This window comes from Pelodiscus sinensis, chromosome 10 (assembly GCF_049634645.1).
Source record: "Pelodiscus sinensis isolate JC-2024 chromosome 10, ASM4963464v1, whole genome shotgun sequence".
Classification (NCBI taxonomy): Eukaryota; Metazoa; Chordata; order Testudines; family Trionychidae; genus Pelodiscus; species Pelodiscus sinensis.
Window position 1 is genome coordinate 12028320 of NC_134720.1, and position 27230 is coordinate 12055549.

A 27230-nucleotide genomic window follows, 5' to 3' on the forward strand; every position below is an offset into this window, starting at 1 on the left:
CACACAAATCTCTAAAACCTCTTAACAATTTTTCCCCATTTTTTTTTTTCAGAATTCTGGTTTGTATATATATATATAGAGAGAGAGAGGAGGATAAAATTGTTCTTTTTTTTTTTTTGGACCATGGGCTTCCATTTTGGATACTTAAAATGTGGTCCCCGCTGCATCAGATATTGATTATTATAGAAGTTGTAACTTTACCACCCACATAATGATCTTATCTAAATAATCCTCCTTTGAGGAAAAGCCACCTCAGAGTGGGACATTTGGAAAAATGTATTTTACAAAAAGTTACACTTGAGAGTCGACACTTTGTGTGGCATATGCAGAATGCTGGAAGCAGAAATAGTAAAATATGATTGACTGGACATTTTCTGTTTCAATATGCAATTTCACCTCAAAGTGTTTTGTGGGGACGAATCAATTTTGATGAAAAAAAGTTAAAACAAATTGTTTCTTCTTTTATATAAGTATTTTTTAAATATGTAACTTATGTGAACCTGGTTTAAAAAAAAAGTGCAAGCAGTGGCCAAGGCTGCAGGCATTAGATAAGAACTTACAAACTCATAGCTGGAAATGAAACCAGTTCATCGGTATGTTTTTTTTTTTGTTCAAAATAGGCATTTGTTTTATAAGATTGTATTTAGCGATTAGACTTCGTGCAATCCTTTTAAATTGCTTCATGCATTAATCTCATGTGTACTGGCTGTATTCTACAACTATAAGGAAACTAGCCAATTAGCCAGTCATAAGACGAGAGAGGCGAAGGGGGGAGGGGTTAGTGACATTCACGGCCAGGGGGCAGGGCCCGGAGCCACTGTCATGCCGCATGTCACCGCCCCGCCCCTCTTCGCCTTCTTCTGTGGTGCTCAGCTGACTTCTGTGCTTCTCAGCCGGGCCACCGCGAGGGAGCAAGCGGCACAAGCGACCGTTTGGGCCCCGCACTCTCCGTGCAGCACGGGCCACCCAGAGGGAACAGCCAACATTTCAGCGTTACAGACTCAGACACTGAGCTACTATATCCGTGGTCCCCAACACGGTGCCCGCGGGCACCATGGCGCCCGCGGGGGCATTTCCATGCGCCCGCCAGGTGCTCGGGGCTGGCCTGGCACCGGGCGCATGGCGGGGGGAGCGCCGGCCCCAGGCGCGCGGCGCTTGGCAGGGGGAGCGCTGGCCCCGGGTATGCAGCTATGGGGGGGGCGCCCCCTGGCGCCCGACAACCTTGAAAGGTTGGGGACCACTGTACTATATATATGATAAGTATGTTCTTTACTTGAAAAAAGTTTGCTCTAACCTTGTGAATGCAGACACTGGAGAGCTTGAGCTTTCGTATTTCACAGTAAACTGTTTTAGTGATCGAGGGCAGTAGTTCTTAAAGAACTGCGGTTTGAGGCTCAGTTCTCCTCCCCCACCCCCACCTCCCTCACAGCTGCAGCAGGGAGCTTGCGCTGGCACTCCAGCCCTGCAGCCTCACCCCCACACTGTCCACAATGTTGGAGCATCCAGCATTGGCTTCCTGCTGTGTAAGGAGGGAGCCCCAAGCCTTGAGGGCTGGATCCATCATGCATGGGGAGCAAGCGCCTCTGGGCACTGCTGCTCCCTCTCCTTCTGACTATGCTCCAGTAGTCTCATATGAGTGAAGGCATTTTGTCATCATGGGTGGTTGACCAATGATCCACGGAAAGTTTGTGTTGAGCAAGGTGGGCCACAGGCCAAAAAGTTTGAGAGCCACTGAGCTAAACCTTCCTTGACAGGTGTTTGTCTAACCTGCTCTTTAAAAATATCCAATAATGAAGATTCCACAACCTCCTTAGGCAATTTATTCCATTGGTCAACCACCCTGACAATCAGGAAGTTATTCCTAATGTCCAACCTAAACCTCCCTTGCTACAATTTAAACCCATTGTTTTGTGTCCTGTTCTCAGAAGTTAATGAGAAAAAGTTAACTCCCTCCTCCTTATAGCAACCGTTTTATGTACTTCAAAACTACTATCACATCCCACCTTAATCCTCTCTTCTCTGGAATAAGCAAACCCATTTTTCTCCTTCGAGTGGTCCCCGTGGGTGCTCCACTCTGGGGTGCTGGTGCGTCCTCGCGCCGGCGACCGGAGACTTTTCTAGCTGTTTCTGCCGCGGCGCGCAGGCGCCGTGGCGCCCTCTAGTGTTGTTCGAACTGAAGGGCGCCTGCGCGCGCGCGGCTCCTCAGTTCCTTCTCTACCGTCCTCGGCAGCAGACGGAGCTCTCTCTCTGCCAAATCTGTCAGAGAAAAACAGTTAAAATTATCGTTTTTAACCCCCTCTTTCCTCATTATCCAAGTTCTTAGACCCCCCCTAACCAGTTAAACCCAAAAAAAAAAAAAAAAAAAAAAAAAAAAAAAAAAGTTTTTCCCCGGTTGCGGTTCGCCGCTTGTTCCCCAGCCCTTCATGCCCGGCTCGCCGGGCTTTAAGCGCTGCGAATCATGTCGGGACGCCATGCCGGCGTCCGACGGACACTCTGCGTGCATTAAGTGTCTCGGGGAGGCACACCAGACGCAGAAGTGCCAGCACTGCTCTAAGTTAACAGCTAGAGCGCGACGTGACAGAGCCAACAGACTCACGACTCTCCTATACGAGAAGTCGCTCCGTCCCTCCTCAGACGACTCGCCTCAGCAAGCTAAGGGTATGGAGAAAGATCAGCCTCCTACCCCTTCTTCCTCCGCAACACCAAAATCTGCTCTCCCTCCGGCCTCAGCTATGTCCTCAGGATCGCCGGTGAGCACTGTGGACATGCCGGGAACCTCCGGTGCGCCGCGGTCTAAGACGCAGGCACCGCATAAGAGAGCTCATTCTGAGCCGAATCAAAAGGCAACGGCACCGGCCGCTTCGGCACCTAAGCCGTCATCGGCTCCGACGGCACCGTCTATGGAGCGCTCGGTACCGAAACAACACCTAACGGCACCGGGCCCTGCACCGAAGAAAGCCCGCACCGAAAGCCTATCCAGTAAAACCTCGGTGCAGAGAGGTACGTCGGCACCGACATCACCGCCGAAACCGCACCGCTCGGCACCCTCTCAAAGCCGAAGCCGGTACCGATCCCCGGTGCGGAGTCACACCTCGTCGGCACCGCCATCCCCGGCTTCCTCCATCCATTCTACCAGATCACACCATTCTTCAGCTAGTGGCATCGGAACCGAACCTAGAAGCAGATTCTCATCACAACATTCCAGCCCGTCTCAAAGACTTCCATCCTGGCAAATGCCTGCGGTTCAGTACGCATACCCTCCCCCCCCGCACCAATGGTATCCACACCAATACCCATATCCACCACCGCCATACGCCACACAATGGCAACCGTGGAGTCCACACCCAAAGAGGTCTCACCACCGACCCTCATCTACAGTCTCTAGGCCACCTCCAGCCTCTCCTCCTGCTACCACATCAGCTACAGAGCCAAACTCTCCTGCTCCTTCAGATGGCCATGATTCACTTTCTGACGGCGAGACCAGATCTCCGATGCATAACTCCTCTTCCTCCCCAGACGAAGCGGTCACCACTGATGCCCCACCGTCGGGAGATGACACTAAAAAGTTTCAAGAGCTCTTTAAACGAGTAGCACTAGCTCAAGAAAAAGATCTTCAGGAGGTCCAGGTCAAACAATATCGACTTCTCCGCTCACTTCAACCCCCAACAGCTACCAGAATCGCCATCCCGATGGATGAGGCTATTATGGACCCAGCCAACAACATTTGGCAAACGCCAGCGTCCATTACACCAACAAACAAGAGAGTAGACCGCAAATATTTTATCGCTCCCAAGGATATGGACTTTCTGTTCACCCATCCACCCCCTAACTCCCTGGTAGTAGATTCGGTCCGACACAAGGGTAAACAGCCTAATTTAAGATCAACCCCACAAGACAGGGATCACAAAAAGGTGGACATTATGGGCCGAAAGGTCTATTCTTCTTCCACACTACTCCTTAGAGCGGCCAATTATACCGCTATGCTGGCAGACTATGATAATGCCAATTACGCGAAGCTCCAGGACCTTCTTCAACATCTCCCGGAGCATAAACGCCCAACCCTCCGTAGCATTATGCAGGAGGGCCTGGCCATTTCACGCACAGCTTTACAGTCAGCCATGGACGTGGCAGACACTGCGGCTTGAATTACAGCCTCCGCAATAGTCCTACGCCGAATGTCATGGTTACAACCCTCTGGCGTCCCTAGGGACCTTCAACAAAAGGTCGAGGATTTACCCTTTGATCGCACCAATCTATTTGCATCCAAGACTGATGAGGTGCTACATTCTATGAAGGACTCCCGTACAACCCTTAGAACTCTAGGAATGTACACTCCTCCTTTTAGAAGGAATAGATATCAGCCTTACCAACGACCCAGGGAACCATTCCGTCAACAGCCCAAATACGATTTCCGTAAACAAAGACCACTTCGCCGTAGACCTCAGCGTCAACAGCAACATGCCACACCTCATCCCCCGGCTGGCAAGCAGCAGGTTTGAAGGCCTGGTCGAGAGCCAGGAGGCCAATCCGTCGACCCTCCCGATAGCTACCCTTCAATTTCATTACCCCCTCCGAGCCTTTTTCCACCAATGGTCCCTCATTACCTCGGACAAGTGGGTTTTGAATCTAGTCCAGTCTGGCTACGTCATCCCCTTTACCTCTACCCCGCCCAACCACCCTCCTACCCTTCCCTCTTTCAGGGACCCCTCTCACGAAACCGCACTCCTACAGGAAGTCTCACGCCTCATTCAACTGGGCGCAGTAGAACACGTACCAACACAATTCCGCGGCCGGGGATTCTACTCGACGTACTTCCTAACCCAGAAGAAGACAGGAGGCTGGCGTCCCATTTTAGATCTCAGGCGCCTCAACAAATACATCGCATACCACCGTTTCAAGATGGTTACCCTTTCAACTATCATTCCCTCTCTCGACCAACACGATTGGCTTTCGGCTCTCGACCTTCAAGACGCGTACTTCCATATTACAATTCATCCTGCTCACAGACGCTTTCTACGATTTATAGTGGGTACCCAACATTACCAATACAGAGTACTCCCGTTTGGCCTTTCTACGGCTCCCAGGGTATTCTCCAAGACTCTATCAGTCGTAATGGCCTTTCTCCGACGCCAAGGCATCATAATTTTTCCATACCTGGACGATTGCCTCATAAAAGCTGCGTCTTTCCAAGAAGCAAAGGCCATGACAGACACCACAATAGACCTTCTACTCAGTCTCGGGTTCCACATAAATTACGCAAAATCCACTTTGCGTCCCACACAGAAACTGGAATTCATAGGCGCCCTCCTCGATACAATCACAGCAAGGGCCACTCTTCCCGATCACAGGTTCGCAACGATATGCGACCTTGTCCGAGCAACACAGGCGGCACCTACTGTCACGATCCGCCATTGCCTCAAAATCCTAGGGCACATGGCCTCTACGACTTACGTCGTCAATCTCGCCAGACTCCACATGAGGCCCCTTCAGTCCTGGCTCGCTACGGTATACAAACCTTTCAGAGACCAAATGAGCAAGCATGTTGCGATCCCACCTCGCGTTATCAACTCCATGCTCTGGTGGACAACCCCTCAAAACATGCTACACGGTGTCCCCTTTCAACGTCCAGCGTCTACTCTAACACTCATAACAGACGCATCACTCATGGGATGGGGGGCTCATCTGGGAACCATCACAGCCCAAGGCAAATGGTCGTTCGTAGAGCAAGCACTCCACATCAACATTCTCGAGCTACGGGCAGTCAGATACGCATGCCAGCATTTCACTCAGCACATAGCTCACAAGACCATCACCATTATGACGGACAATACCACATGCATGTATTACATCAACCGTCAGGGTGGCGCTCGCTCCCCTTCTCTATGCTCGGAAGCCACCAAATTTTGGACATGGTGCCTATCCCATGGGGTCACCCCCTCTGCAGTATACCTTCCCGGAATACTCAATGTCACAGCAGACACCTTAAGTCGCACATTCATGGACCAGCACGAGTGGGAGATCGACAAACGCGCCCTCACACCGATCTTCCGTCTTTGGGGCCATCCAGAAGTGGACCTTTTCGCTACAAAGAACAATCGCAAGTGCCACCTCTACTGCTCCAGGGGAGCCCTGGGCAGGAATTCCCTCGGAGACGCCCTTTCCATCGCATGGAACGCCTCCCTTCTCTACGCCTTTCCCCCCCTCCCACTCCTGCACAGAGTCCTAGACAAGATCAGATTGAGTCAGGCACGCGTGATTTTGGTGGCACCTGCTTGGCCCAGACGAACATGGTATCCTTACCTCCTCAAAATGATGATAGCAGAACCGTATCCCTTCCCTCCACGCTGCGACCTCCTCTCACAAGATCACGGTCAAACCCTTCACCCGGACATCACCAGGCTGAAGCTCCACGCTTGGCTCCTTCATGGCTCCATGATGCCGAAACTGCCTGCTCAGAACAAGTAAGGCACATATTAATTAATAGTCGCAGACGCTCTACTAGGAAGACCTACCGCTACAAGTGGACGCGTTTTTCCCGATGGTATGCTCAGACTCATGCAGACCCACCACACCTTGCTCCAATACATGACTTATTGGACTACTTACTCTCTCTGAAACATTCCGGTCTAGCACTTAGTACTATTAAGGTCCATGCCGCGGCCATAGCAGCTTTTCACCATCACCCTCCAAGCTCTTCTTTCCTCACTGACCCAATAACCAAGCGCTTCTTCAAAGGCCTGCAGAACACCTTTCCTCCGGTTCGTCCGCCAGTCCCCATTTGGGACCTGAACCATGTCCTCAAAAGCCTCACAAAACCCCCGTTCGAGCCGATAGCAACCTGCTCGTTCTCTCATTTGTCGATGAAGGTGGCTTTCCTAGTCGCCATCACCTCCAGTAGGAGGGTGAGTGAGCTTGCAGCTCTGATGGCTGACCCCCCATATACTGTGTTTTTACAGGACAGGGTGGTACTTAGACCCCACCCTAAGTTCCTACCCAAAGTACTCTCTCCCTTCCACGTGAATGAACCCATACACTTACCTGCATTCTTTCCTAAACCACACACTGAACCGTCCCACGCCGTGTGGCACACTCTCGACGTCCGACGAGCTTTGGCGTTTTACATAGATCGCACGAGACCATGGCGGGCCTCGCCTAGACTCTTCATCTCATACGCGAATAGATCTAAGGGACAAGCAGTCTCATCTCAAAGAATCTCTAAATGGATTACATCCTGCATCAAGACCTCTTATACTTTATATAACAAAGATTTACCTGGACTTATCACAGCTCATTCCACTAGAGCAGTGGCTGCCACGACCGCTTTTCTCCATAATGTACCATTACAAGACATTTGCAACGCCGCTACCTGGTCATCCGACCATTCCTTTGCACAACACTATGCTCTCTCCACCTCGATAGCATCTTCTATGGCGGTTGGACAAGCAGTGCTGTCTACAGTTACTACCACACGGCTCCAAACCCACCTCCGCGAGCCGACAACTGCTGTGTAGTCACCCAGAGTGGAGCACCCACGGGGACCACTCGAAGGAGAAGAAAGAGTTACTCACCTTGTGCAGTAACGGTTGTTCTTCGAGATGTGTCCCCGTGGGTGCTCCACTACCCTCCCTCCTTCCCCTGCTTGGAGCCTGATGCTCTGGTGGGTAGAGAAGGAACGGAGGAGCCGCGCGCGCGCAGGCGCCCTTCAGTTCGAACAACACTAGAGGGCGCCACGGCGCCTGCGCGCCGCGGCAGAAACAGCTAGAAAAGTCTCCGGTCGCCGGCGCGAGGACGCACCAGCACCCCAGAGTGGAGCACCCACGGGGACACATCTCGAAGAACAACCGTTACTGCACAAGGTGAGTAACTCTTTCTTTTCAATCTTCCCTTATAAGTCATGTTTGTAGACCTTTAATCATTGTTGTTGCTCTCCTGTGACTTTCTCCAATTTGTCCACATCTTTCCTAAAATGTCATACCCAGAATTGGAGACAATACTCCAGCTGAGGCCTAATCAGCATGTACTAGAGCAAAAAAATTACTTCTTGTGTCATTCTTACAGAACTCCTGCTAATATATCTCAGAATGATATTTTGCTTTTTTACAACAGCATTACTCTGTTGACTGTCATTTAACTTGTGATGCCTGATGATGATGATGATTTTATCCTTTGTAGCGAAGAAAACTAAACTTTGCACGTCAGAATTCAAACACTTTACATATCACTTACACTAATAATTACAAATGTGCTTTTGTTGACTTCAATTAGTCATAGGTAAGAAGGGCTAACTAACCTGAATAAGGGCTATATGATCAAATCCTCAGTTTCATTCAGAGTCAGCAGTCAAAAGCTTGGATAAATATCTACTAAAGCGGTTGGCCTGGAAGTTTCATTTAATGGGTTTGGTGCAAAATTGATAATGCTTCCACTTGACTCAGAAATATTTCAGTAGTTTTCTGTGATCCCTGTCATGATCAGGTCACAACCAGAACCTAAAAGTGCCATAGCGTGTCAGGATAGAAACACAAGAGGTGCAAACTCTTCTTAGATTAAGATGCCAGGTGAGTTCCATTTGAGTTTTAGGTGAAAATTCAGGGACAAGATTGACCCTTCATTTCTGCCACAAGAGGTTTGCCATCCGTAAGCTATTGTATCTTGGGTAAAGTAGTGTTTTGAAAAATTATATACATCTAATATATTGGATGTAGTTACAAAATAAAAATATAAACAGTTAAAACTAATATATGGCATGTGTGAAAATAATGGTTTATCAACATAATTGTACAGCTCCAGTTTGCTGAAATATTTGCTAAAAGGAACAATTACACTGGAAAACATAATTATGTAATGCAGCGCTGATTGTGCAGATTGCTCTGAAACCATTGTAAATTCTATAGTGCCATATGTGCACATTTGGCATACTACAGTCAGGCTACGTCTACACTGGCCCCTTTTTCGGAACGGGCATGCTAATTTTGAAAGTGGGAATAGGGAAATCTGTGGGGATTTAAATATCCCCCGCGGATTTAAATAAACATGTCCGCCGCTTTTTTTCCGGCTTGGGGAAAAGCCGGAAAAAAAGCGTCTAGACTGGCCCGATCCTCCGGAATAAAGCCCTATTCTGGAGGATCTCGAAGTAGGAATAAGAGATCCTCCGGAATAGGGCTTTATTCCGGAGGATCGGGCCAGTCTAGATGCTTTTTTTCCAGCTTTTCCCCAAGCCGGAAAAAAAGCAGCGGACATGTTTATTTAAATCCGCGGGGGATATTTAAATCCCCCACGGATTTCCCTATTCCCACTTTCAAAATTAGCATGCCCCTTCCGAAAAAGGGGCCAGTGTAGACGTAGCCATAGTGTTCTTTACAAGCTGGAAATAACAAATTGTTGGCAAGTCACTGTGTAAAGCTGCAATGCTGTAGGGCATTGAGGGAATATTGTCTTGTGGTCAAAATATGTGCCTGAGACCTTGATTCTGTTCCAGGCACTGGCATAGGTGGCTGTGAAACTTTTGGCATGACTCCTGAATGGTCCTGATTTTTTTTCCAGGGCTGATGAAGCACCAACAGCTTCTCTTGATTTCAATAGCATGAAGATCCAGCTTGAGACATAAGTGTTCAGGACTTCAGAAAATCAGCCCCATAATTCCTTTCTGTGGTTTTCTAGGGCCAGATCCTCAGATTGCATAAATCAATGTGGTGGAACTATTGCTGATTAACATGACTCACCTACAAAATGATTTTGATAACAAATGAACTCACAAGGTGTTGGGAGCTATTTATTGTTCTTAAAATGATTGGAGATGAGTTGGAAACATCTACAGAAGTAATAAATATTAATTTTAGGAGTGAGAGGTTAAATTAAATGAATTCTATCCATCCTATCTGTGGAGCTGGACACCTCAAGAGCACTCACCCTTTCCCCTCATCCTACTATTGGTCTGAGGCGCCTTATATGAGAGAGGTGAGCTAGGGGAAGTGAGCGTTGTCCCTCCAGTACCCACTGGTAACATCTACCTTTCTTTTTCTGGAGCTCCATTTAGCACAATGGAATTCCTGGAGGATGCCAAGGTACAAAGCCCTAGCAGCCAGGATACGATACAGTCACGTGGCCTAGGAACGGGGGGAAAATATTGGGGAATCATAGTAATGTGATGGCCCTGGCCTTGGCATATACTCTGACTTGCCCTTTGTTCTGCAGAGGCATCAAATCATTCTCCCACTATGTTTGCACAATTGGAAAGAAATGTCACAAAAGGAATTTTATGAAATTATCCTCCACGTGAGACCATTCTGACCTCTCTTTAGTCCATTATTCTTGATTATTAGTTATATATCATTCTTACCACCTCCTTTCTTGCAGATGGTTTAAAATGCCATCAAAATTTAATTCCCTTTTTAATATATATTTAAAATATATTCCACACAATAATAGAAAACACAGACATAGACTCTCCTAATTCCTCTTCACCATAACTCTGCCAACACAGGCTTTCCCCAAGAATTGTTGTGTGCTTAAAGCATTGGGAATTGTGTTGGAGGTCAGGGTGGTATTACCAGCTAGCTATGTGTCAATTTCCATTGTGACCCTGGGCAAGTGACTTCATTTCTCACTATACTTTCAGCCACTGTCTTTTGAAAAGTGGTTATAATACTCTCTTCCCCCTCCTCTGTCTTGTTTCTTTAGATTGTAAACTCTCCTAGGCAGGGACTCTCACTAGACGTTTGCACAGCACCTGAGCTGAGGCCTCAAGCACTACCATATTTACAAACATTGTTCTCTAGCACTTTGTCTTGCCTAATTTTGGAATATCTAAGGGTACGTATACACTAGCCTCCTAGATTGATCTAGGGAGGCTAATGAGGATGACCAGATTGGCAAATCAAGCCGGGCATTTAAATATCCCACGCTTGATTTGCATGTTCCCGGCTGGTCGCCATTTTAGAAATTGACTAGCCCGAAGTAACTGTCTGCGTCTACATGCAGCAGTGAAATGGGATTCCGATTTAAAGCCCCTAATTTGAATGAGCTAGTAAACCTCATTGCAGGAGGAATACCAGCTAATTCACGTTAGGGCTTTAAATAGGAATCCTGTTTCACTGCCGTGTGTAGACACGGGCAGTTGCTTCGGGCTAGTCAATTTCTAAAATGGTGACCAGCCAGGAACATTGATCTAGGGGACTAGTGTAGATGTACCCTAAGACTGGGTCTTCGGCATCTTACATGTGGTGACTATACTGCACTCTACTGAGCTTTGTTGCCATAAAGGCTACATCTACACAGCTTCCCTCTTCCGCATAAGCCTATGCAAATGAAGCATAGATTAGCATATTGCCATGCTTCATTTGCATAATTAATTAGGAGCCGTTTTTACACAAGATGTTTTTGCTCAAAAAGGTGCCGTCTACACAGCACCTTTTTGTGCAAAAAACCCCTCTTGCACAAGAGCTGTTCTTCCTCATTTTGTGCAAGAGGGGGTTTTTGCTCAAAAAGATGCTGTGTAGATGGTGCCTTTTTGTGCAAAAAACTCCTGTGCAAAAACAGCTCCTAATTAATTATGAAAATGAAGTGCGGCAATATGCTAATCCACGCTTCATTTTCATAGGCTTTTGCAGAAGAGGGAAGCTGTGTAGACATAGCCAAAGTGTTCCAACTCTTAGTCTACCACCTATATTTTTTAAAACGTGGATTTATCCTACCCATTCTTTTTTCTTATCTCTTCACTTGGTTAGACTTTCTAAAGGAATACTATCCAGTAGAATTTTATTACTGCATTGCACTGACTGTGGACCAGCAGCTAGTGGCCTTAGATGCCTGCAGGGACTGTGGTTTTAAAAAGTTAAAAAGTGGATAAACACAAACTTAGTTGGTGTTAGCCTTACTTCCTTTTGCTTGTCAGCTACAATTTTCATCATCAGCAACAAATTACACCATGGTTCACAAAACACAAATATGAGCCAGATTTTATTGACGCTAACAGTTTGAAAGGATCCACACACATTTATATGTGGCAAGAGCATGTCTGAGACATTCAAAGAAATTCCTTTAGGCTTTGAACTTAAGGTTAGTTTGCTATGTCCTGCTGTCATCCTGTACTTAGAGTCAGTAATAAACATTGAGTATTGAATGTTTGGCTATGTTAAGTGTGCTACTGTAGCACCTAACTTTACAGTCAGACTTGGCACATTGATTTGATTTGATCAGGAGCAATATGGAGGCGTGAGAGGGCATGTGCTCCCTCAAACACTAAGGATGAGAGAGGTAAGGGGCTGGCCAGGAGCTGGGGGCACTAATGGTGGTCGTCCTCCTCCCGCCTCCCTCATGCATTCACCATCTGTGGTGTGGAAAGCAGAGCAACATGATCTGCTCCTCTGGCCGCGTCTCTTGGGGGAGGGGCAAGACCACCCCTGCACCCAGTGGAGGGAAGCAGAATGATGCGTGTGAGGAAGCAGAGAGCTACGGCTTCATTTCTCCACTTTTCCCACCATGGCCGGTGAATGTGGGGAGGAGGCAGAGCCCTGCTGCTGACACTGGAACCCTGGCCTCACTAGTTCCCTGGTCTGTACCACTTGGGGGAGCGTGGTGGGGAAAAAAGTGGGATGGAGCAAGGGTGTGGAAGAGGGGAGGAAGCAGGGCAGGGGAGGGGTGGGACTTGAGGCAGAGGGGGGTTGTCCCTGGTCTACCAGGACAGGGTCATGTGGCCAGTGGCCTCCCATGTGCCAGTCACCCCTTGATTTGGTGCTAGCTAAGAGGGAAGGTTGATACCAATTCATCCACTGACATCATTCTGTGGCAGATTGTTGCAATATTAAGACCTCACATCTATAGGCATGATCTGGCAAATTTGTCCAACTGTGTGGACCTTTACATCCCCCACAGAGTCTCCCTGAAGCAGAACTGAGGGAACACAGCAGGGGGCTGCACTTACAAGGGATGATAGAGTTCTTGGTTCAGATGACTTAACTGTTTATTATACCTTATTATAATGACAGGAGAGATATCAATCCTAGGTAAATTCTACATTTCCTCCCAGTGAAAAAGATACCAAAGGATAGTTGTTTTCATGACTATTTTAGACACAGGCAATGATGAAATAATCATAGCAAGGCAAACTTATATTGTCAGTGTGACTTCTAATAGTGTGCGTGGCCTGTAGCTGGAATATGGAATTTTCTAGCCCCGAGACAGATAAGTTAGGGAATACAGAGCAGAGCAAATGATATTTCCTCAATTAATCATCCATTTAATCATCTAAACTGGAAAATTTGTATAACTTTACAAACCATTGACTAACAGTGGATGGGGTGTGTCAGAGGAATATAGCCATCTACAAATATGTAAAGAGGTAAGTATGAGGAAGAAAAGGAGGTTATTTAGACTGGCTTGTCAGAATATAACTAGAAATAACTGAATGAATTAAGACAGGGATTAGTCTGAATCTGCAAAAGCAACGATGAATCCTGTGGCACCTTATAGACTAATAGATTTATTGGAGCATAAGCTTTTGTGAGCAAAGACCCACTTCGTCAGATGCATGTAGTGGAAATTCCAGGGGCAGGTACAAATATACAGGCATAAGAAAAGAGTACCAATCAAGAGTAAGGCTAGAGATAACAAGGTAAATTTATTCAGGGAGCATGAGGCCCACTTCTAGCAGTTGATGTGGAGGTGTGAACACCAAGGGAGGAGAAACTGCTTTTGGCTAGCCATTCAGTCTTTGTTTAATCCTAAACTGATGGTGTCAAATCTGCAGATGAACTGGAGCTCAGCTGTTTCTCTTTGAAGTCTTTTCTTGAAGTTTTTTTTGGTTGCAGGATGGCTACCTTTAAATCTGCTACTGTGTGTCCAGGGAGATTGAAGTGTTCTCCTACAGGTTTCTGTATATTACCATTCCTGATATCTGATTTGTATCCGTTTATTCTTTTACGTAGGGACTGTCCAGCAGAGGGGCATTGCTGGCACATGATGGCATATTGGTAGATGTGCAGGTGATGGTGTGGTTGATCTGATTAGGTCCTGTGATGGTGTTGCTGGTGTAGATATGAGGGCAGAGTTGGCACAGGGATTGTTGCAGGGATTGGTTCCTGAGTTAGAGTTACTTTGATGCGGTGTATAGTTGCTGGTGAGAATTTGCTTCAGATTGGCGGGTTGTCTGTGGGTGAGGATATTCAGATTATATCCCTCTCTTGCTCCCAGTATAGTAAAAGCTTTATCTGGAATGTTGGGTGAATGGGAGATGGCGGTTAGTCAAACATTCCACTTAACTAGAGCTATATTTACCAGTGGAGGGAGGAAGTTTGGGAGCAAAGGGGAGCTCAGGCTTGAGGTTGGGACATGGAAGGGGGTGCAGAGCATGGGATGTGAGAGGGGATACAGGGCAGGTGGTTGGACTAGAGCTTGAGAACTGTAACTGTAGGATAAACTTTTATCTTTTCCGTAAGTACATTCCATGTAACATTTTATTCTTTTCTAACATTTCTCTTTGCTGATACTTTGCAATGTGCAAATTATACTATGGCTAGTTCAGAATAACTCCTGAAATGACTATTTTGAGATATAGTGTCCACATTACAAATCCCCATTGAAATAGCATAGATTTATATCAAAATAGCTCATCCACACTGATTGGAGCCTGAATCGCATTTAAAGCCCCTGGAAGCATCAAGACAGCAGTCACTTCCTGTAGCTTCCTGTGGCATCCTGAGGCTATCTGAGGCTTGTGCTTAAAGGGGCTTCCCTCTACAGCCTTCTGTTTCAGACTCTTGAGGGACAGCAAACTCCTTGAGGGACAGCAAACTCATTCCACATGCTCTGGTTGACCTAGCAGGTGCCACAACACTTCCACCCTGGAGATGAACCTGCTGCAAAGCAGTGCCAGGCTCTTAGACCTCCTGCTGCAACTCCTGGTGCTGCAGGAGCATGATAACCAGCCTGGAATGGGGGACCTCCTTACTCAGGCCTGGGTGCTCCTCATGCACCACATACCCATCATAGAATCATAGAGCTGGAAGAAACCTCAGGAGGTCATCAAATCCAGCCCCATCCATCCTCCCCTGCACACTGTGCACTGCCACTTCTGGCACCGCGAGACCAATTCCAGTTGGTGGGCCCCCATTGTCATGGAGCTGTGGGACGACAAGCACTGGCTTCAGAACTACCATATGCGGAAAGACACCTTCTTGGAGCTCTGTGAATGGCTCGCTCCTGCTCATCGGCAATGGGACATCTGTATTCGACCCGCCACCCCGCTCCAGAAGCAGGTCGCCACAGCACTATAGAAGCTTGCCACACTGGACAGTGACCACTCTGTGGGGAACCAGTTCAACCTGGAGGGGCTATGCACATGGAGGTTTGACTCTCTTACTATTGTACTGAGAGAGTGGTAAAAAACTGCAATAGGGTTCTCTAGGGAAGGGGGTGGAATCTCTGTCCCTAGAGATTTTTCACAAAGTCTTGCTGGGGATGGAGACTTAGGGATGATCCTGGTTTGAGAAGGGAGTTGGACTCAGGGAACTCTTGAGGATCCCGTCAACCCTGTGATTTTATGTTTCTATACGTGGTAAAGGCGATCAGTGCCATCCTGCTGTGTAGGGTCATGACCCTGGGCGATGTGGACCCCATCACCATTGGCTTTGCTGCCATCGGCTTCCCCAACAGGGGGTGGGGCTGACATTGATTGCACTCACATCCCCATCCTGGCTCCCGACCACTGTGCCTTGGACTTCATCAATAGGAAGAGATAGTTTTTCCATGTTCCTGCAGGCCCTCGTGGATCACCAGGGCTGGTTTATGGATGTGTAGGTCAGGTGATTGGGGAAGGCTTACACTGCCTGTGTGTTCAGGAACTTACACTGCCTGTGTGTTCCTGCCTCTTCCAGAGGTTATGTAACTGCCACTGGGCGGATATGAACCTGGAACCTCTGAAGCTTAGTATAGGAGCCTCTACCCTTTGAGCTAAAAGCCAGCTGATGCTCAGACTTGTAGAGGTCTCTTATTCTTATCTGTTGCTGTGGTTTAGGTGGCACTGCATGGGACAGTGAACCACATTAGATGTGTGGGTTACAGTTTCACACTGGCACATTTTTTCCCTGACCACACCATCAGGATCAGGTAGGTGGATATGTCTATGGGCATCGTGGGTGCCTTGCTCCCATGGCTGATGAAGCCCTGCACAGTACACCTGGACCCAATAAAGAAGACCTTCAACACCAGACTCAGTAGGTGCTGCATAATTGTAGAGGGTGCCTTCGGCCACTTGAAAGGGAGATTCCAGAGCCTCCTCATCCACCTGGACCTCAGTAACTGGAATATCCCCCAGGGGGTGGCGGCCTACTGTGTGCTCCACAGCCTTTGTGAGAAAAAGGGGGAGACTTTCCTGCCAGGGTGGGGGACAGAGGCTGAGCAGCTCACTAGGGCTTTTGAGTAGTCGCATACCGCTGCCATCTGGCAACCCATCATAGGGCTGTGCTCATCTGGGAGGCCTTGAGAGAGAGTTTCAGTCAAGGCCAGCTGTGAGACTCTTCCCTAGGCCTCCCCACAAGGGGACTTTGCATTATCCCATGTACCTTTTCTACCCACCCTTCTTTTCCCTTCCTCTCTCTCCCACCCACCCTTGCACCTCCACCTACAGATACAATAAACCTGACTTATTGTTTTGAAACAATAAACACAGTCACTTTTATTTGTGGATTATATAACTGGGGAGGGACTGGTGAAAGAACCTGGGAAGGTGGAGGAGGGGCACAGGGATGGGATTATATAACTCAGGCTGGGACTGGCACCTGATTCACGTGCATCAAATGCCTCCGCTGCCCGAGAGGTGCCACAGCCTCATGTGCATGGCCGTCGGCTGCACTAGTGGGAGATCCTGGGGAAGGGGCAGAGGTGGGAAGGTGATGGAGGGACTTGGTGGGGGAGTGGGTGCTGGGGGTTGGGAGATGGACAGTGGACTAACTGATAGCTATGACCATGCTCGCCACGGTGGTGGTGATTGAGAAGCACATGTCCTTGTGCTGGTGGGGCAGCTGCTCCCAGATTGTCTGGCTCAGCTCCCAGTCAGCCTGATGCTCCTCCTTGAAGTTCCTGTTCAAGGAACGAAGGCACTCGAGGTGTTCTCACACCAGGTCGTCACAGGATTGCCAGTGCCTGCAGGTCTTGCAGGGTTGGGAGGATGGTGTAGGAAGTGTTGCAAGTTCCTCAATTGTAGCTGGGCCAGCTGTGAAGAAAAGTGAGAAGGGCAGTCATCCCAGGAGACAGTGTGAATGAAGCCCATCCCTCATCTCTGAGCTGACACCAACGGTCTCGGTTCAAATGATGGCGACATGCTGCAAACAAGGCCATCTGTTGCCTAGATAGTCTGCACTGTCCTGCAGGAGCATAGACATTCCAGGGGAACCCTGCTACGCCCACGTCCCAGGGACAAGCAGGCATGGGAAGGTGCCGGCCAGGCCAGGAGGCTGCGAGTGGGAGAGGGAGGTGGGGAGGCTTGGCTTCCTTCCATGTCCTGCACACACTGGGTCCAGCAGTGGTGGCATCCCACAGAGGGAGAACTTCTATCCCTGCCTGCCAGAGGAGGGGGGGAGGATGGTGGGGGCGGTATGTGTGAGTGGCAGATGCCACTTCCTGGAGAGAGTGCTACTGGGGTCCCCTCTTCTTCCTTCCCCCGTCAGGTTTCTATGCAGAGGATTGGTGTCCTCCGCCTTGCCATGCTTGACTGGAAGCTGATCCTGCCCCATAGTGCAGGCATGACCGCGTGCCGTGTGTGGCACTACTGTGTGTCTCCGTGATACCAACCTCCTGGGTGGTGGCTTGTCATGGGAAGGTGTCCCACCCTGGAGAGTGGAGTAAGGCAGGCAAATTTGAAATAGGCGTTATTCCTCGTACAGGGAGGGGTTATTTATTTCGCTATTGCAAGCCTGTTATTTAGAAATAATTTTGAAATAACACGATTGCTACATGGACGCTCGTCTTATTATTTCAGAATAACTCTATAGTGTAGACATGCCCTATATGTTTGCTTTCATAGTCGGAGTCCTCCCTGGACAATGACAGTTTTATCAATTACAAATTATGTAACCTTCATTTGGTGATAGGACTGGGGGTAAGGACAGGACGAGGTGATGGCAGGTGCAATTATTTCATGCATGTGACTGGAATGGTAATACACTGCTGGGTTAGCTTGTAATTGGAGGTGACTTTTTATTCAGAGAGGGTATGTCTATACTACAGCACTAATTCGAACTAACTTAATTCGAATTAGTTAATTTGAAATAAGCTAATTCGAATTAGTGCATCTAGACCTAAAAACTAATTCGAATTAGCATTTTGCTAATTTGAAATAGCATGTCCACACTGAGTGGACCCTGAACCAAAGTTAAGGCTGGCCGGAACCAGTGCCGGCAGAGAATCAGGTTAAGACTTAGAGTGTGGAACTGCTACCGAGGGCTAGCCGAGGGCTGTGTTTAAAGGGATCCAACCCCCACCCCGGACAGACAGTTCTCAGGGTTCCCCGCTTGCTTGTCTAACTCGATGAGGGACAGCAAAGCAGTCCTGTCTTGGAGTGCTCTGAGTGCCCTCACTCGGCACATCACAGAACTCAGCCATCAGCCCAGCTGCACTTGCCGCAGGCTGCCATCCGGGGGGGTCAATCGGGGGGCTGTCAGGATCCAGGAGGCCCTGCAGGAGAGCTTCCACCCCAAGGAGCCCACAGAGCCACCCCAGTACTCCCCATTGGGGCCTCGTGCCCCATTCCTCCCTCACATCCTTCCACTTACCCTTCCCTAGCCCTCCTTCCTGAAGGAAAAAATAGAGGACACGTGTGTTCAAAAATAGAAACTCTCTTTATTTAACAAAACTGGGGAGGGGAGGAAGTTAACCTTTGCGGAGACTGGGTAAAGGAGGTGGTAGAGGAGAAGACAGAGGGTGGGAGAGAGGAGGGGGAAACCTGGGAGGAAGGAGCTGGAAGGGGGAAGCCAGGAGAAGAAGGAGGAGGGGAAGTATCAAACTATGGTACGCCATATCTTCAGTACTGGGTACAGATATGGTCTCCTCACCTCAAAAAAGATATTTTGGCCTTGGAAAGGGTTCAGAAAAGGGCAACTAAAATGATTAGGGGATTGGAACAGGTCCCATATGAAGAGAGGCTAAAGAGACTGGGACTTTTCAGTTTAGAAAAGACGAGACTGAGGGGGGATATGATAGAAAATCATGAGTGGTGTGGAGAGGGTGAATAAAGAAAAGTTCTTCATTAGTTCCCATAATAGAAGGACTAGAGGACACCAAATGAAATTAATGGGCAGCAGGTTTAAAACTAACAAGCGAAAGTTCTTCTTCACACAGCACATAGTCAACCTGTGGAACTCCTTGCCACAGGAGGCTGTGAAGGCTAGAACTATAACAGAGTTTAAAGAGAAGTTAGATAAATTCATGGAGATTGGGTCCATGGAGTGCTATTAGCCAGGGGGTAGAAATGGTGTCCCTGGCCTCTATTTGTGGAAGGCTGGAGATGGATGGCACAAGACAAATTGCTTGGTCATTGTCTTCGGTCCATCCCCTCCAGGGTACCTGGATGTTGGCCGCTGTCGGCAGACAGGCTACTGGGCTAGATGGACCTTTGGTCTGACCCAGTACGGCCATTCTTATGTTCTAAGCTCAGGGCTCAGGGTCGGGGATCTCACTGGACCAACTTGATTTTCATGCAAACTTGCTCCTGGGTTATCATGTGGCGTTTGGTGGCCAGGCTGGCAGCTATCCTGCTCTAGACAGCCACATTCCTGTGTCGTTATTCCTCATAGAATTAAGTTTACCTAGTTCGAATTAAGCGCTCCGCTAGTTCGATTTAAATTCGAACTAGCAGTTTGTATGTGTAGCTCCTATTAAAGTTAATTCAAACTAACGGCTGTTAGTTCGAATTAACTTTGTAGTGTTGACATACCCAGAGTGCATTACCACACTAATATGTACCAAAAACAACAACAACAAATGGTCTGGTAGCACTTTATAGGCTAACAAAACATGTAGATGGTATCATGAGCTTTCATGGGCACAGCCCACTTCTTCAGACGACCAGAGTTTTGAGTTTAGGATGTGCAGACACAGAATAAATAGGAGAGAAGGGAGGGAGGGGGGAGGAAAAAAAACAGGGGGTGGGAGACAGGGAGCAGTGGGTATAGAAAATTCAGGAAGGAAGAGGGAATCAGTATGTATCTGAACATTGGGTAGTTAAAATGAAGCAGATAAAAATCAAAGTAAATTGATAGTATCCTTCCTGACATAGGAATCTACACAAAGAGCTGTTTGCACCTAATATGAACCAATAAGTCAGTTGAATGAGTGTCTTCTCAGTTAGGCAGTCTAGTGACTGATGGAGAATCTCAGTCTCTTGTCTGACTCCTCTATCACGCCCAGAAAAAAAAATTAAAGGCATATGGGTGACAATGGTGATCTTTTATTAGTGGTGTCAGTCATGGTTGACTGATTAGGTTTTAGGCAGCTGCTGTACTGAGAGTTTACTTTTTTTTTGTAAGTGAGAGAAATCAATGTTATAAATCAAGTCACCATAAGGAGGCACTCAGAAGATGTTTGTCACCTGAGGCCACTGTATGAGCTAATTATAACATTTGCCTTTTAGCATTCAAAATGTTGAACATGGGCTTTGTCCAGTATAAACACTTTTTTAGGTATGTTGCTTGCTACTGTGAATTGATCTAATGCCCTACAAAGATGTATAAATCTCCTTTGAAATAGCAGCCCCAGCGAGCTTCTGTGCCTAAAGTTGGGCACCAAATTCATTGTCTGAATTGCAATGCTCTCATAGCTCCCATTAAAAAAAATACTGGCATGAACACATACACATTATATGGTCTCCAGTGTCACCCATGAGAGGGGACAAACTAGGTAAGGTCATATCTTTTATAGACCAACTTCCATTGGTAACAGAGACAAGCTTTTCAGCTACACAAAACTCTTCTCCAACTCTGTAGCTCAAAAGCTTGTGCCTTTCACCAACTGAAGTTAATATATTTTATTAGACTATCTCATTCACCTTGTTTTTCTCATATCCTGTGTTCAACACGGCTACAGCAATATTGCAAATAGCTTACAAGAGCAACCATCCTAATCTTTTTAGGGTTGCAATTTTCCATATTATGATAGAGAGCATTGGCATTTAAATATTGGCTTTCCATTCCCCTCCCCTGTATCAGTTATATGGAATGCCAACTGGGTCATCTTTTCTGTCTTATGTCCCCAATTGCTTTTCTATATTAACATTGAATTGATGTGGTCAAAACAACTTATAATGTCAATTAGCCTCTTAAACCTTTTCTCAGGTTTAGCTGTTTAATTTAACTGAATATATGATCAGTTTCCTGCCAATACAAGAATTGTTAATGCTAGATACCTTGATTTGCTCTCTGTGAAAGATGGCCTGTGTGCTAGGTGGTATTATTCTAATTAGCACTTATTACTCAAGGTTGTCCCTAATGGTTTGGATACTTCTGTCGCCTATTATTCTTTTCCCCTGAAGAAAACCAGACACAAATACAATTGCTTTGTTAAAACAAGAATGAGAAGAGTTTTATCTCTGAAGAAATGGTGTTATCATAAAAGAGTGTATCCCAGAGGCAACATTTTCCATTAAGAGTAGAAGATTTAACAGATGTCCATTACAAAAGAATGGGATTTGTTCTGATAATAGCTAGACAATGAGTTCCAGACACTTTTTTATATTTGAAAGTCTTTTGTAGCACAAATATATCAAGGTTGACTTTTATGTGACACCTGTATAAGGTCTGACATGTCCTCTATGGTATTTCTCTAAAAATATTGTACTTCTAATTTAGAAATCTGCTTGAATCAATCCCATATTTCTTTATACTGCATGAGAGTTTTTTAGCATAACATCTCTCAGGAGATCATATTTCATGGTTGTTCATAACTGCCCCAAACCAAGCATACTTTCAGAAATAAATGGTAAATGTCAAAGTGCTGTTGTGGTTTGTAGTATTGTTGGAGAAGTATGTTGTGATATACGTTTGTTTTGTAAATAGAAACCATTTGAGCAATGAAGTGGGAAAATGTTTCAGGTTGATGGACTTGAACTTCAATCTCTACTTTCTGATTTTATAACTATTGCTCTACCACTTCCTCCAAAATGAATTTAGCTGTTTCTTACATGTACAGGTTGTACCTCCCTCGTCCGTCACCCTGGGGACCTGACTGGTCCCAAACAAGGGGATTTCCCGAACAAGGGGAGGCCCCTCCCAACATGGCCTGTGCTGCCCCCGGCTAGGACTCTAGCCAAGCCCCGGTACTGCCTGCATGGCCGTGGCTCCCCAGGTTGGAGCTCCATGGCATCTGGGGCTCTGTAGCTTCTGGGGCTGCTTGGTCTCCAAGGCTGCTGTATCTGCCAGGACCAAGGCTCTGCGGATGCTGGGACTCTGTGGCTGCTGCCACCCTCCCTCTACTTCCCAGCAGCAGGGGCCACAACTCCCTGCTGCGTCCCCCTCTCTCAGCATGGGGCACCTGTCTGAGACAAGCCCCTCCTCTCCTGCTCTTGCCCTGTGGCCCACCTTCTTATACCTGGACTCATTAGTCCAGGAACATCCGTGGTCCTGCTGGACAATGGATATTGTCGTACCACAGAGCCCCGGTTAAGGGAGTACAACCTGTATATTAGAATCATTGCCTGAGGCATTTGTTCCATTATTTACAATATTTTGTTTAATTCATTTAATTTAAATTACTATATTGAAAAGTGCCAAATTGTTGATTTAAAAAAAGTCAAATTCCTCCTTCACCACTTTTTTCTTTTTAATCACAATCTTCCCCATACTACCCAGCCAGTATGAATCACTATCTCTGGGAAGGAGAGAATAATTCATTTTTTCCTTGGCAATTTAGTCACTAAAATCTCTGCGATTACTATCTGGTACCACTTAAGGCACCAGTCATAGTTGTTTATATGTTAGTACCCAATTAAGGAACTGAAACTGTCAGGCTCACATCGCATAGGCCACTTACAGAATCAACTATGTCCATTAGTTGTAGGGAGAAGGCTGTGGCAGCACTCTCTAAATTATGGTCACCTGACACTTTTTCTGTTGCTTATAAACTTTTTTTTGCCAAAGTTTATCTGTTTTGAATTAAAAAATTCCATGCTGAATGTTTAGCTCAGGATGAAGTTTTAACATATATATGTATAAATAGATTCAGCTGAAATGGTTCAGCCATTTTTGAGAATAAAAATAGGGGAAATGCATTGTCCTCCACATAATCATCACTGATGCCCTTTTCTTTGAGAAACTCTAGTGCATTTGTGCTTTGGAGCAAGAGATTTGAAATTTGGCAGCAGGTCCCTTTGTGACACGCCTTTTGTTGTCCCTGTGAACGTTCCAAGTGTCAGTACAGTATAAGCCTTGGAAAACAGCTTAGTTCACACAAGCTCTCTAGAGTCCTCTGAGAGATTTGCAGGCTAAATCCTCCAAGGATTGTCTGCATTAAGCATGCTTCAGCTGGGGGCTGCAGGCAGGTGACTAAGCAAGATTTCCTCTGCATTTGCAGTTCCTGGTTCTTTCGTGCCATGTTGGGTCTAGGCTTAGGCCCTGGAATGGCAGCAGGAATCTTGCCTCTCTTGTGATTTCAGTGCCATCCCAGGCCATTTGCCAAATCTGTGTTTTGTGAAGGAAGATGGGACTTGAAGGCATGAGGATAAAAGCTGGACCTCAGGCAAGGGATGGGGGAGAGAAGGAAACTGGGAGAAGGAACTTAAAGGCTAAGGCCGGTGTTATAGGAAGCACACTGGGTCTTTTTCAGGGGATAAGGTAATTTTGTTTACTGAATATACAATATATGTTTTCATTCATGCAACACACATATACCCCAGCACTGCCAACACTGACATAGGGTACGTCTAGACTACATGCGTCTGTCATCAGAGGCATGTAGATTAGGCTACCAGACATAAGAAAATGAAGCGGCGATTTAAATAATCGCCGCTTCATTTAAATTTACATGGCTGCCGCGCTGAGCCGACAAACAGCTGATCAGCTGTTTGTCGGCTCAGCGCGATAGTCTGGACGCGCGGGTGTCGACATCAAAGGTATTTGTCTACCACCCAGGTAAACCTCATCCCAGGAGGCATACCTGATCAGCTGTTTGTCGGCTCAGCGTGGCAGCCATGTAAATTTAAATGAAGCGGCGATTATTTAAATCGCCGCTTCATTTTCCTATGTCTGGTAGCCTAATCTACATGCCTCTGGTGACAGAGGCATGTAGTCTAGACGTACCCATAGTTACCAGTCTGTAGCTCAGACCAATCCAATAGCCATTTTGATTGGGCCTGAGAGCAAGAGTCGGGTTCTGTCAGTTGTAGTCTGATGTTCTGATGCTATCTGGGATGGAACCCAAAGTTCCATAGTAAAATATCCCATCCTTTATAGCAATTATTCCTCATTCAAGTGGATGAATTTTGCACCATCATGTTGCAAACAGTTACTCCTTAACATGTGTTTATCTTGAGAGTGTTTTCATTGTCGTTCATCAGTGGAGTTGCCACATTCTGGTTTCGGTAGGATCTGTTATCCTTTCCTTGAGGGATGCTTGCCTTAGCATCAGGGTTGTCAGTCTGCCCTGCAGCAGGTATAAAGGGAATGTTTGACAGTCTTGTGGTGCCTTTACATTATCCTAAAAGTAAAGGCTGATCATACTAAGTCAAAAAGAGTCTTCTAGTCTTTTCCTGCCTCAACATCAGAACAGGCACTGACAACTTACCCAATGCATATCTACCAGTGGAACTAGGCTGTTCCTTCCTGTTAATCTGGAAGGATGGCTGGCAGGGTATAGCATGTAAAACTAAACAGCATATAATTCTCAACATTCTATTACTTTCTTAAACAGGTATTATAATAAATGACCTCACCAATACCTATCAAACTATTCTAGTATAAGTGTTACTACACAGGTCGGGAGGCTGGCAAGGGCCCTATCTAATGCATCCAAGGGTGCTGAGGTAGTTGGCTGATATGATTGCAGAGCCATTGGCCATTATCTTTGAAAACTCATGGCGATCGGGAGAGGTCCTGGATTATTGGAAAAAAGCATGTGCAGTGCCCATCTTTTAAAAAGGGAAGAAGGACAACCCAAGGAACTACAGACTGGTCAGCCTTGCCTCAGTCCCCAGAAAAATCATGAAGAGGATTCTTAAGAAATTCATTCTGAAGCACTTGGAAGAGAGGAAAGTGATCAGGAATAGTCAAAATGAATTCACTAAGGGCAAGTCATGCCTGAACAATCTGATTGCCCTTCTATGACAAGGTAACTGGCTCTGTGGACATGGGGAAGGTGGTGGACATGATATACTTTGACTTTAGCAAAGCTTTTGATATGATCTCCCACAGTATTCTTGCCAGCAAGTTAAGGAAGTATGGATTGGATAAAAGGACTGTAAGGTGGATAGAAAGCTGAATAGATTGTTGGATTCAATGGATAGTTATCAACGGCTTGATGTCTGGATGGCAGTTGGTTTCTAGTGGAGTGCCCCAAGGATCGGTTCTAGGGCTGATTTTGTTCAAGATGTTATTAAGGACCTGGATGGGGTGATTGCACCCTCAACAAGTCTGTGGATGATACTGAACTAAGGGGAGAGGTAGATATGTTGGAGGGTAGGGAAAGGCTCCAGAGTGACCTCAACAAATTGGAGGATTGGGCCAAAAGAAATTTGATGAGGTTCAACAAGGACATGTGTAGAGTACTGTACCTGCATTGGAAGAATCTCAAGCACTGTTACAAGCTGGGGACTAAGCAGCAGTGCGGCAGCAGTGCCGCAGAAAAGGGCTTGGGGATTACAGTAGGTGAGAAGCTGGATATGAGTCAACAGTGTGCCCTTGTAGTCAAGAAGGCCAATGGTATATTGGGCTGCATTAGGAGGAGCTTTGCCAGCAGATCTAGAGAAGAGATTATTCCCCTTTCTTTGGCACTAGTGAGGCCACATCAGGGCTATGTCTAGACTGGCCAGTTTTTCCGGAAAATCAGCCGCTTTTCCAGAAAAACTTGCCAGCTGTCTACACTGGCCGCTTGAATTTCCGCAAAAGCACTGACTTCCTACTGTAAGAAATCAGTGCTTTTTGCAGAAATACTATGCTGCTCCCGTTCGGGCAAAAGTCCCTTTTGCGCAAAACTTTTGTGCAAAAGGGCCAGTGTATACAGCGGAGATTTGTTTTCCGCAAGAAAGCCCCGATCGCAAAAATGGCGATCGGGGCTTTTTTGCGGAAAAGCGCTAGTGCCAATCTAGACGCTCTGTTCTGAAAATGCTTTTAACAGAAAACTCTTCCGTTAAAAGCATTTCCGGAAAATCATGCCAGTCTAGAAGTAGCCCTGGAGTATTGTGTCCAATTCTGGATCTCCTTTACAGAAAGGATGTGGATGCATTGGAGAAAGTCCAGCGGAAATCAACCAAAATGATTAAGGGGATGGAGCACATGACTTATGAGGTAAGGTTGAGGGATTTGGGCTGATTTAGTCAGTAGAAGAGAAGAGTGAGGGGGGATTTGATAGCAGCCTTCAACTTCCTGAAGGGAGATTCCGAAGAGGATGGAGAGAGGCTGTTCTCAGTAGTGACAGATGGCAGAACAAGGAGCAATGGTCTCAAGTTGTGGTGGGGAAGGTCTAGGAAAAGGTATTTCACTGGGAGGGTGGTGAAGCACTGGAATGGGTTTCCTAGGGAGGTGGTGGAATCTCCATCCCTAGAGGTTTTTAAGTCCTGACTTGACAAAGACCTGCCTGGAATGATTTAGTTGGGGTTTATCCTGCTTTGGGCAGAGGGTTTGCCTTGATGTCCTCCTGAGGTCTCTTTCAACCCTATTCTATGATTCTATGAGTTGCCCTGTTAACCTGCTTCCTTGCTTAGTCAGCTGTCCGTGGTGCAGGTACACCTCTGCAAACCCTCCACAGCAGCAACTCTAATCTCTCAAGAAAGGTTAAAGGAATCTGCTGCCTCTCCTCTGTCCAATTCCACTTCGCTGTGGGAATGAGGGGCACTGTTCTTGTCTGTGACCATTTCCATGACCCTCAAGATTGTTGAGAAGAACTGGGGCACAGAACTTCTTTCATGGCTCATAGATCCCAGACATCAGCCAGTTCTCCTGTGAGATGGGTCAAATGCACCACAAAAAACTGCACTTTGCTCTGAGAAGCACATCTGCAGTGTGTGAGGACTCATTGCTTCCTGTTTGTATGCA

General features: G+C 46.8%; 1 protein-coding gene across 1 annotated transcript in view; it reads left to right on the forward strand.

Annotated features, from left to right (window-relative positions):
- CLSTN2 (calsyntenin 2) overlaps nucleotides 1-27230 on the forward strand; it is an 810104-nt gene that overhangs the window by 178153 nt on the left and 604721 nt on the right. The gene's annotated exons all lie outside the window — the stretch shown is intronic.